This window comes from Grammomys surdaster, unplaced genomic scaffold, assembly GCF_004785775.1.
Source record: "Grammomys surdaster isolate TR1022 unplaced genomic scaffold, NIH_TR_1.0 243, whole genome shotgun sequence".
NCBI lineage: Eukaryota > Metazoa > Chordata > Mammalia > Rodentia > Muridae > Grammomys > Grammomys surdaster.
The window spans coordinates 463,702-475,197 of NW_021604688.1; positions in this window are offsets into that span (position 1 = coordinate 463,702).

Consider the following 11,496-nt stretch of genomic DNA (forward strand, 5'->3'; position numbering starts at 1 on the left):
GCATTTGTTCACTCGTGCTCAACTTGTGGAAACATTTTACTTCATAATGTTCTAAACTATAACTGAACATTGTAATGGTTTCATAGAATAAAACTATAAATGGTCAAATGACCTAATTATTATCTCATTATCATTACCTTATTACAGCAATACACTGCAATTGCTGACCAATGATGCGGTGTTTGGAAGAACAAAGTCTCAAGAGAGTAGTAGTGGACAAAAGCATTGACAAATGTCTGACAAACTGTCAGGCCATCCCTGCAGGCATGTCTGCTAATCAGTTCTGACTTTATGGTAAAGAGCTCATGTTATTGCTGCTTATTTTGGGGTAAATTTGAGTTCTAAGCTTTGTTATAAGAAGTTATCCTTTGCCTTCCATCAATTCAGTTGTTAAGACTTATATACATTAGATTTTACTGCAAAATTTACCAGTTTTGCTACATAATGAGAATAACTGAGTAACGGGAATATTTGTGTCTCTTTATAAAGGGACCTCCAATTAATATGTGAGCATCCAAATTTCTGAAACTTATATGTGTGCAGGTTGTTACTTAACAGATAGTCATTACTAAAGTTTTTCTGGTAATCCAGTCATCTCTTCTGTGTATTTTCTTCTTCCAGATTAGAATCCAAATGGAAATCATACTTTGGGTTTAATTGTCACATCTCTTTGACCTCTTATTATGCTCAAAGCCTTTGCCTTTAACTATTTGTTCATGCATGGACAAGGTTGTCTGGCAGTGGTTCACAGTTACATTCAAGGAGTGACATTTGGGAAGGAACATGGGACAAGTGTTGTGATTTTCTCAGAACATCTCATTAGTAGGTGCATTGTGCCTGTGTGTATTTCATATTAGTATTGGCAACTTCCTCACATGTGAATATGGAAATACCAAATTTCTCCATCATAATGTGACCTATTTTCATTTTATACAATGAAAATAAATTCAGATTTAGTATTCACATTTTCATGTGATACATTTAGCATCTACTAACAAGTCACTCAAGTCAACTAAATATGGTATCTCAAAAACAGTAGTTTCCTCATGCCATTTTCTGCAATTGGTTTCTCTTTTTTTATTATAGGAAAGGGCTTGTGCTTCTTGGGTATTAATTAGCTAATTTGTGTATTTAATGTACAAATTTATTTCAGATTTTCTCACCTGGATTCTTATTCCTTCCCTTGTGTTTTGAGTGCTGTCAATGTTTCTTTCGTTGTTAAAACACATATTTGCACAGTAGGAGCTAATCTCAATGAATATTCTGGCCTACTGCCATGCATTTATTTCTATACTTTTCTTTAAAATTTTGATTTTGGTAACTTCATATATACATATTATGTATTGGGATCATGCTTCTCTCATTATCTATTCTTAGTGTTCTGCCACTCCTGGCTAACCTGATGGTCTCTTCCAATTCTTTCTACTTATCAATTTTTATCTTGTTGATGGTAACGTGTGTGTGTGTGTGTGTGTGTGTGTCTTGTGCAAGTAGTCACAACTGTAATCATTCATGACTACAATATTTTAAACATTATTTACTTTATCTGACATCCAAAAATAATTCACAAACGCCTTACTCCAACCTTAGAGACTGGGAAGAAGCCATCACTTATTTTAACAAGAGACAGTTCTTTACATATAGATATTAGGTTCACTTGTATGTGCATACTTTGCACACACATATAGAAATCATACACTCTTTATGATGTCTCTATTTTGATTCATTAATGTAGAATGATTTTAAATCTTTTCTCACTTCATATCTTGTTATTTCTCATGAAGATACTGGAGCTAATGGAGTTTTGTTCTTTGTTTGAGTTTGTTTATTTGTTTTATTCATTTTATACTGCAATCATTGCTCCTCTCTCCCACCCCCAATCACTGCCCCCTTCTCCGCTGAGAGAGTAGAGGATCTTTTAGGTATCCCCTCTGCGGACCTAGGAATATCCTCTCTCAGAGGCCAGACAAGGCAGCCCAGTTAGAACAAAGCCCACAGACAGACAGGAGCTTTTCTGATAGTCCCCATTCCATTTGTTTAGGACATAAAGAGAAAGCTGTGCATCAGCTACAGGTGTGCAAGAGGGCTAGATTCAGCCAATATAAGCTTTTTAGTTGCTGGTTCAGTCTCTGAGAGTCCCAGGGGTCCAGACTAGTTGACTCTTTTGATCTTTCTGTGGTGTTTCTATACCGTTTCGAGACCTTATCCCTTTCCTCAATGGTTCCATAAGAGTTTCCAAGCTCCATCTAGAGTTTGAGTGTGGGTATCTGCATCTTTCTGAGTCATCTGCTCAGTGGAGTCTCTCTCAAAGGACAGCCAAGCTAGACTCCTGTCTGTAAGCATAACAGAATATTATTAATAGTGTTAGGGTGCTTGCCCATGGGATTGGTCTCAAGTTAGGCTGGTTATTGGATGCCCATTCTCTCAGTCTCTGCTCTATCTCCTGTTCCAGAATTTCTCCTGTTCCTGATTTTCTCCTGTTCCTGAATTTCTCCTGTTCCTGAATTTCTTGAAGATAGCATAAATTTGGGGTCAAAGCTTTCGTAGGTGGGTTGGTATCCCTATTGATCCACTGAGGTTCCTATCTGGCTCTAAGACCTGTTCTCTTCAGGTTCTATGTTCCAATGATATCTTGCTGTAACTCTAACCAAACAAGTGAAAGACTTACATGGCAAGAGGTTCAAGTTGCTAAAGAAAGAAATTGAGAAAGATATCAGTAGATGGAAAGATCTCCCTTGCTCATGGATAGATAGAATTAACATAGAATCATCATTTTACCAAAAACAATTTACAGATTCAATGAAATTTCAATCAAAATTCCAACACAATTCTTTGTAGACTTTGACAGAGCAATTTGTAACTTCATAAGAAAAAACAAAACAAAACAAAAACAAAAAAAGAAGATAGCTAAAACAAGCATGAGTAATAAAAGTGGTGGCATCATCCCTGACCTCAAGTTGAAGTACATAGCAATATTGATTTAAAAAAAAACTGCATGGTTTTGATATAGGAACAGAAAGGGAATGGAATAAAACATAAGACCCTGAAATAAACCCACATACCTATAGAGCTAATGTTTAGTGTTTTTTTATTTATATGAGAACTCTGGCTTCATGCAAAAATCACTCTACTCATTTGCCCAGTTCTGCTAAACACACACACACACACACACACATTCACACACATATTTTCATAATTGCTACACAATATTAGTTATTATTTACTATTTATTATTTACTATTTAGTACTCTTAAGATTTGTTTTTGTTAAGCTGATTGTGTAAACCTGAGTAGGGTATTCACAAGGTAATTTTTATTCTGTTTCCCCCTTCTATGTGATATATTGCTTACCGGCAGCCCAGCTTATGGCAACTCAGGTTATAGACAACCCAATTTGGTGGCTTTTTGTTGTTATTTGTATTAAATTTTATTTTTATGCACTTTTCTATTTAGTTTTTGAGTAAAAAGATAATTTTGAAAATGAAGCCATGCAAAATGTCATATACAAAAAAAAAAGCGTTTCTATCTTCCCTCTTTTATTTAAACCTGTATTTCAAAGATATGTTTAGAGAGGAATTAATACCTTCAATATGCCAAACTTTCAAATCTACAAAATTGTTTTGAACTATTAAAATATTGAAATGTGTTCGTTACTGTTTGATATCTTCCTGGTATACTTTTAGGGTTTTCCTTTATCTAGTGCTTAATGAAGTGACTACATTTCTATCATTTTCCTCATCTACCACCTGCCCAGACATACAAACACTGCTCGCTTATCTTGCATCAACTCAGAGAGGCAGTTATTAGAAATCACTGAGTCACTACCAAACTCAGGAACAGCTGGGACTCTTGCATTTTGTATTACTAGTTACCAGTAATATGGTTTTACTGAATGTATGCTACTAATGGATGGCTAGGCTATATAATGAACTTACAAAATGGGCTAGAAAGCTATCATGTTATCATTCATCTTTTCCTCAAGCCAGATCATCACTGATTGTATACAGAATAAAACCATATATGGTATCCAGTCTACATAAAAATTACTGTTCATCAAGCTTAAAGAAATGGGTGAATCTAGCTATTTTCTTTCAGAATAAGAAAATTTCAAATACTTATTGTTAACCTTCTTCACTGAAAGAATTAACTTTAAGTCAGGCTCTTTTACATTCTTTATTAAATACACTAAGAATAAAATCATGCAAGAATATTGGAAAGAAATAACAATGGAATGACATTAATACAAAAGTAGTAATGCATATATAAAATGTATTATAAATCACAAGTTAAAGAAAATTGCTAATAGCAAACATTAAAAAACTCTTTGAACACAGGAAAAGCCTTCCTGTGTTCCATGAACTGTCATTTGTAGTAAAATATTTGGCACATAGTAGAAATATTTTCTATATACTTTATATATTATCCTATCAAATTAAATGTGTCTCTGACAAATTTGTATGACATAAATGGAGTTTTATATTTTTATAAGTATAGAAGTAAAGCTATGCAAAAATGCAAACAAATTATCTAAAATACAGTAAAAATAGACTTTACAATATTTATTAAATATAAAATGCAAGATCTTTTACTTATTAGTAACAAAACATGTTTAAACATTTAATGAAATGTAAGATCTAATTAAAATTCACATATAATGGGGCAAGTCTTAGAAAAATAAACAAGGCATCAATTTACAACATAAGTGGCAGTGGATGAATACAAGCACACAATTTGTGAACATATCAGAGAAGTTGGACATCAAAACTCATTGAACATTGAACTGATGACAGCCAGCTCTAATCTTGGGCAAGTTCACGCAAACTGTTTATACATACATTATATATATAAATTCCAAGTATGGAAGCAGGGGGACAAGTTCCATTCCTAGATAGAGAGCTAATAACCATAGGTAACTGCTGGGAGAGAAACAAATTGTCTTTAAAAAACAGAACGAAACATTTTTTGAAATAATATACTCTGATTATTGTTTACCTCTTCGAACTCCTCCCAGCTCCTCTCCACCTCCTCATCCACCCAAATACCCAACACCCCCTCATATTAGCAAACAAACAGGCATCTAAAAAAACTAATGTGATAACCTAAAAAAGGAGAATATAAAAAGGATAAAATGAACACTCGAAAGGTAAAGAACCCGAGAAAAAGTACAATAATTACATAGAGATGAAGACACATACACACTCCCACTCAAAGAAAACCCATAAAAGCAAAATCATAAACCATATTTAAGCAAAAGATCTGTAAGTTTCAAAAAAGTGTGGCACAGACACAGAATTATGAGATGAAGAAAAGAAAAAAAAAAACTTCTGAAAACCAAAAATACCATTGAGTTTGTTTTGAATTGGCTACTTGTCTTTTTAAAGGTATGGTTCCTGATAGGTTGGTCATGCTTTGTTTGAATGAACCAATCAAGAATGGACACAACGAATTATACTTGATGTGATATTTTTCCTTTGGAGTGGAGAATATAATATATGTGGTTGGTGACATGAGAGTGGATGTTTAAGGAGTTAGAGTAGGAGGGTAAGTATGATAGAAACAAAATGCATGAAAAGCTCATAAAACTAATAAAACAAATGATTTTAAAATCAACATTAAATATTCCAAAGTATTTCCCTGTAACAAACTTCAGATACCTTATAAATAATTTGAGAACAAAGTTATTTTGATCATTTACAACCATAATGCTTCTACCTACTTGTGTCCTATGTCCTGTACACTATCTCTTTTCCAAATTTACTAACCATCAAAAATTGTATTCAACTATTACACAGTAGAGTCCCTGACTTGGGGTAGGATTTCTCAGCTCTGACATCACATTTAATTCCCTGCTTGTCTTTGTATAAATATTAATGACCAGAATCTGTTCCAAAATAGCTAAGTCTGAATTTTGATGAGACCCAAGTGTGGATGATTTTTAAAAACTTTGCAGATTATTCTCCTCTCTATCTATATTTGTGCTGCAATTGTATAAAGGAGAGTTGAAGACTAGTCAGAATCGTGGGTGCAATGAGTGGACTTCTTTGTTCTTGCCATCTTAGCTTAAGAGCATGTATAACAGGTGTGTGTAAATTGTAACCATTTGAAGGAAGTACCTCCACAGAGTCTCCCACTGAACTACATATTTAGGAAAAGTTACACTTACGCATCCCTATTCAGTGACTTTTTATTGGAGGTCATTATCTTTGTGCGTAATTTTTATGTAGAGGACTCAATGAAGGACGGACAAGGAACCTGTGGTCTGCAAATGGAGTCTGCAAATAAAACTAAAAAAAATAAAAAAATAAATAAAATGCAGTCAGCAAACTTTGAATGACAGAAGAGTTACTTCTTTATCCATCCAGATGTGACAAGTAAGCAGTCATTTTGGAATACACTTTGAGCAAAATAAGAGACAACGTGCAAAGTGTGTAAACACACCTGAACTAGATAAATGAGCTTTCCATTAAAAAAAGTTAGAAAAGGAATTGTTTTCTCCCTCTCAATTATCTCTGCCTGGTCCTATGCACTTGGTTTCAATTGGAAGTTCTAGGCAGAAGAGAGATTTTAAAATCGCATCTTTGTCAGGCATGGCAGAAAGGAGCCAACCATCAGGGGTCATTATCTCCTTCTAATTTTGAGGATTTCTCTTCTTAGAATTCGATGTAATGTCTTCAACTGGGAGTTATATAAACCTTTTGTCCCATAAATTGCTTTTGCCAGGATATTTTAAAACAGAAATTGAAAACACGGCAGTGTTCTAAATATGCAACAATAGTGCTTAGATGTGTGACTAATGTTGAGTCACAGGTATATTTATTTTTAATAATATTAAATTTTCCTTATATTAACATCAGTGTTTAAACTGGAGGTACATAAATGTTCTTTACAATCGTAGGCTTTCCAGTACTTCTTTCTGTCAACTACTAGCTTATTACTGTAATGGTTATACAATATGCTCCATCATTGTCATTTCAATGTTTTAATTATTTCTTTTATTTTTTGAGATTATACTACAATAATAGCATTTTCTTTTTCTCCCTCCAAACCCTCCTATGCTCTCTTTCAAATTCATGGCCTCTATTTTCTTTAACTGTTTTTAACTGAACACATACACACGCACACACACACACACACACACACTAAAATAGAGGCCATGAATTTGTATGTGCATATACAAATATGAATATTTCTTAAATAAATAAATACCATGTCATCAGTTGATATAATGTTACATGTATGAGTGTTTTCAGGGCTGATCACTTTTTTTATTGGTAACCATGTGGTGTTTCCTTCCCTAGGGAAGGAAATCTCTCTCTCCAGTTCTCAGCATTCCTTAGTTGCCTGTAGTACTTTGTGTATGTTAGTCATTTCATGGGCTTCCCCCTGCCTACTTTGGCCTGTTTATTGTTTTTGTCCATGTTCAGCTCATGTTTTGGCCGTCATATTGGTAACAATTTATTTGTTTTATGTTCAGCATATTTTCAAAGTTTAATTCACCTGTAATTTGCTTTTTTTCAACTTTATGATGGTATTTTACCTTCATCACATGTGTTCATTATTGACATGTTTCTGAACTATACTTTTCATTATGACATAATATTTCCCTTTACTGTTGTACTTTTTAAAAGTTTATCATCACATGAGACCTGTCATATTATTTCATTTGATTTTAGAAAATGCCTTGATTGGCTCTATTCTCTAAATGATCATTTCATTTATTCCCTAATTTAAGAAATCTGATTATTAAATTATACACAAATCATTAAAAATATATTTATCACAATTTTATTTAATGTCCAACTTTTCTAGAATTTTTTTTTTATTTTAAGGTGTTATTTATTACAACTTGTAGTGGAAACCATTTACATCTTTGGGGAAATAAAGCTAACTATTGGTTACATATCACATGGTGACTTAAATCTACTTTTCCACCAATTTACCTCAAAATTGATTTTCAGATATTGGAACCATAAGCAATCTCCACTTTGCAAGCTTTTATGTTTAGAACTTAAAATTTATCACTTGGTGCTCTTGGTTCTGAAATCTGCCCCTGTATTAACTTTTGTGACAGATACACATTTTTAGTCTCAAATAGTACGGATTTAAAAGAGGATATAAAGACAGATTTTCTGCTTTTAAATCTGTTGTGGTGATGGAGAATAAGTATAGAAAAATGCATTCTATAATGTAAGTATAAGATACAGTGTGAAGATCCCCAGGTTCAAAGTGGCTCCTTCAACTCTATAGAAACTCACTGAGAAGCATAAGCCTGGACCATGGTTTATCTACATATGTCTCTCTCTCTTTTTTTTGGAAATTCTTTATAATTATGTTTTAATTATTTTTAAATGCTAAGAATTTGTCATATTTGAACTTTATGTTTTTAACTTATTTTCTATTATCAAAAATATTTTTAATTTGCTTAAGAATTATTTCAAAACAATAACATTAGACAAAATTTTAAAACTCAGATAAGTTGAAAAAATAATAATTTCTGGAATTTTCTACAGATAAAGTAAAAATGAATATGTATATATATCTGCCTATGACCTGCCAATTATCATTCTGGTTATAATTTTCTAAATATCTGTTCATACATTGACCAAAACCTATTTTTTAGTGTCTTTTATATAATAAATATAGTAATGTCTGAAGCAGCAGTCTCTTTTTTTTTTTTTTAATTTTTTTATTGGATGTTTTATTTACATTTCATATGTTGTCCCCTTACCCCATCCCCCACCCACCCAGGAACCCCCAATCCCCTCACACCTCCTCCTTCTTCTTTGTGGATGTAACCTCTATCTACCCCCCCACTCCCACCTCCCCACCCTCAAAACTCCCACCCCCTGGGGCGTCCAGCCTTCATGAGGTCAAGGATCTCATCTTCCACCTGTGCCCAGCAGGGCCCTCCACTCTTATATATTCAGCTAAGGCCCTGGATCCCTCCATAAGTGCTCCCAGGCTGGTGGTTTAGAACCTGCGAGCTGTGGTTGGTTGGTATTGTTGCTCTCCTCATGGGGCCACAAATCCTTTCAGCTCCTTCAGTCTTCACTCTAACTCCTCCATTGAGAACCCCATGATCACTTCAATGGCTAGTTGTGAGCATCTGCCTCTGAATATGTCAGACTCTTGAAGACCTCTGAGGAGACATCCATATCAGGCTCTTATCAGCATGCACTTCCTGACTTCCACATCAGCATCTACCTTTGGTGACTGCACATGGGATGGATACTCAGGTGGAAAGGTCTTCAGACGGCCCCTCCTTCAGTTTTTGTCCCTCGCTTTGTCTCCATATTTGCTCCCTTGAGTATTCTGTTGCTCCTTCTAAGAAGGACCGAATCACCCCCACTTGGTCTTCATTCTTTATGGACTTCATGTGGCCTGTGAGTTGCATCTTGGGCATTTTAAGGTTCTGGGCTAATATCCAATAATCAGTGAGTGAATACCATGTGTGTTCTTTTGTGATTGGCTTACCTCACTCAGGATGATAATTTCTAGTTCCATCCATTTACCTAGGAACCTCTCAAATTCATTGTTTTTAATAGCTGAGTAATACTCCATTGTGTAAATATACCACATTTTTTTAATCCATTCCTCAGTTGAAGGACATCTGGGTTCTTTCCAGCTCCTGGCTATTATAAATAAGGCTGCTATGAACATAGTTGAGCATATGTCCTTATTATATGTTCGAGCACCTTCTGGGTATATGCCTAGGAGTGGTATAGCTGGATCCTCGGGTAATGCTATGTCCAATTTTCTGAGGAACCGCCAGACTGATTTCCAAAGTGGTTGCACCATCTTGCAGTCCCACCAACAATGGAGGAGTGTTCCTCTTTCTCCACACCCTCGCCAGCATCTACTATCACCTGAGTTTTTAATCTTAGCCATTCTGACTGGTGTGAGATGGAATCTCAGGGTTGTTTTGATTTGCATTTCCCTGACGACTAAGGATGCCGAGCATTTCTTTAGGTGCTTCTCGGCCATTCGAGTTTCTTCTGTTGAAAATTCTTTGTTAAGCTCTATACCCCATTTTTTAATAGGGTAATTTGGTTGCCTGGAGTCTAATTTCTTGAGTTCTTTGTATATATTGGATATTAGCCCTCTATCAGATGAAGGATTGGTAAAGATCTTTTCCCAATTTGTTGGTTGTCGTTTTGTCCTATTGACAGTGTCCTTTGCCTTACAGAAACTTTGCAATTTTATGAAGTCCCATTTGTCAATTCTCGATCTTAGAGCATATGCCATTGGAGTTCTGTTCAGGAACTTTTCCCCTGTGCCCAAGTATTCGAGGCTCTTCCCCACCTTCTCTTCTATTAGTTTCAGTGTATCTGGTTTTATGTGGAGGTCCTTTATCCACTTAGACTTGAGCTTTGTACAAGGGGATAAGAATGGATCAATTTTCATTCTTCTACATGTTGTCCTCCAGTTGAACCAGCACCTTTTGTTGAAAATGCTGTCCTTTGTCCACTGGATAGTTTTAGCTCCTTTGTCAAAGATCAAGTGACCATAGGAGTGTGGGTTCATTTCTGGGTCTTCAATTCTATTCCATTGATCTTCCTGCCTGTCTCTGTACCAATACCAGGTAGTTTTTATCACTATTGCTCTGTAGTACAGCTTGAGGTCAGGGATGGTAATTCCTCCAGAAGTTCTTTTATTGTTGAGAATAGTTTTCGCTATCCTGGGTTTTTTGTTATTCCATATGAATTTGAGAATTTCCTTTTCTAACTCTGTGAAGAATTGAGTTGGGATTTTAATGGGGATTGCATTGAATCTGTAGATTGCTTTTGGCAAGATGGCCATTTTTATTATATTAATCCTGCCAATCCATGAGCATGGGAGATCTTTCCATCTTCTGAGATCTTCTTCAATTTCTTTCTTCAGAGACTTGAAGTTCTTGTCATACAGGTCTTTCACTTGCTTGGTTAGATTCACACCAAGGTATTTTATATTATTTGCAACTATTGTGAAGGGTGTCATTTCCCTAATTTCTTTTTAAGTCTGTTTATCTTTCATGTAGAGGAAGGCTACTGATTTGTTTGAGTTGATTTTATAACCAGCCACCTTGCTGAAGTTGTTTATCAGGTTTAGGAGTTCTCTGGTGGAAGTTTGGGGGTCACTTAAGTATACTATCATATCATCTGCAAATAGCGATATTTTGACTTCTTCCTTTCCTATTTGTATCCCTTTGACTTCTTTTTGTTGTCTAATTGCTCTGGCTAAGACTTCCAGTACTATATTGAATAGGTAGGGGGAGAGTGGGCAACCTTGTCTAGTCCCTGATCTTAGTGGGATTGCTTCAAGTTTCTCTCCATTTAGCTTGATGTTGGCTACTGGTTTGCTGTAAATTGCTTTTACTATGTTTAGGTAGGGGCCTTGAATTCCTGATCTTTCCAAGACTTTTATCATGAAGGGATGTTGAATTTTGTCAAATGCTTTCTCAGCATCTAGTGAGATAATCATATGGTTTTTTTCTTTAAGTTTGTTTATATAGTGGATT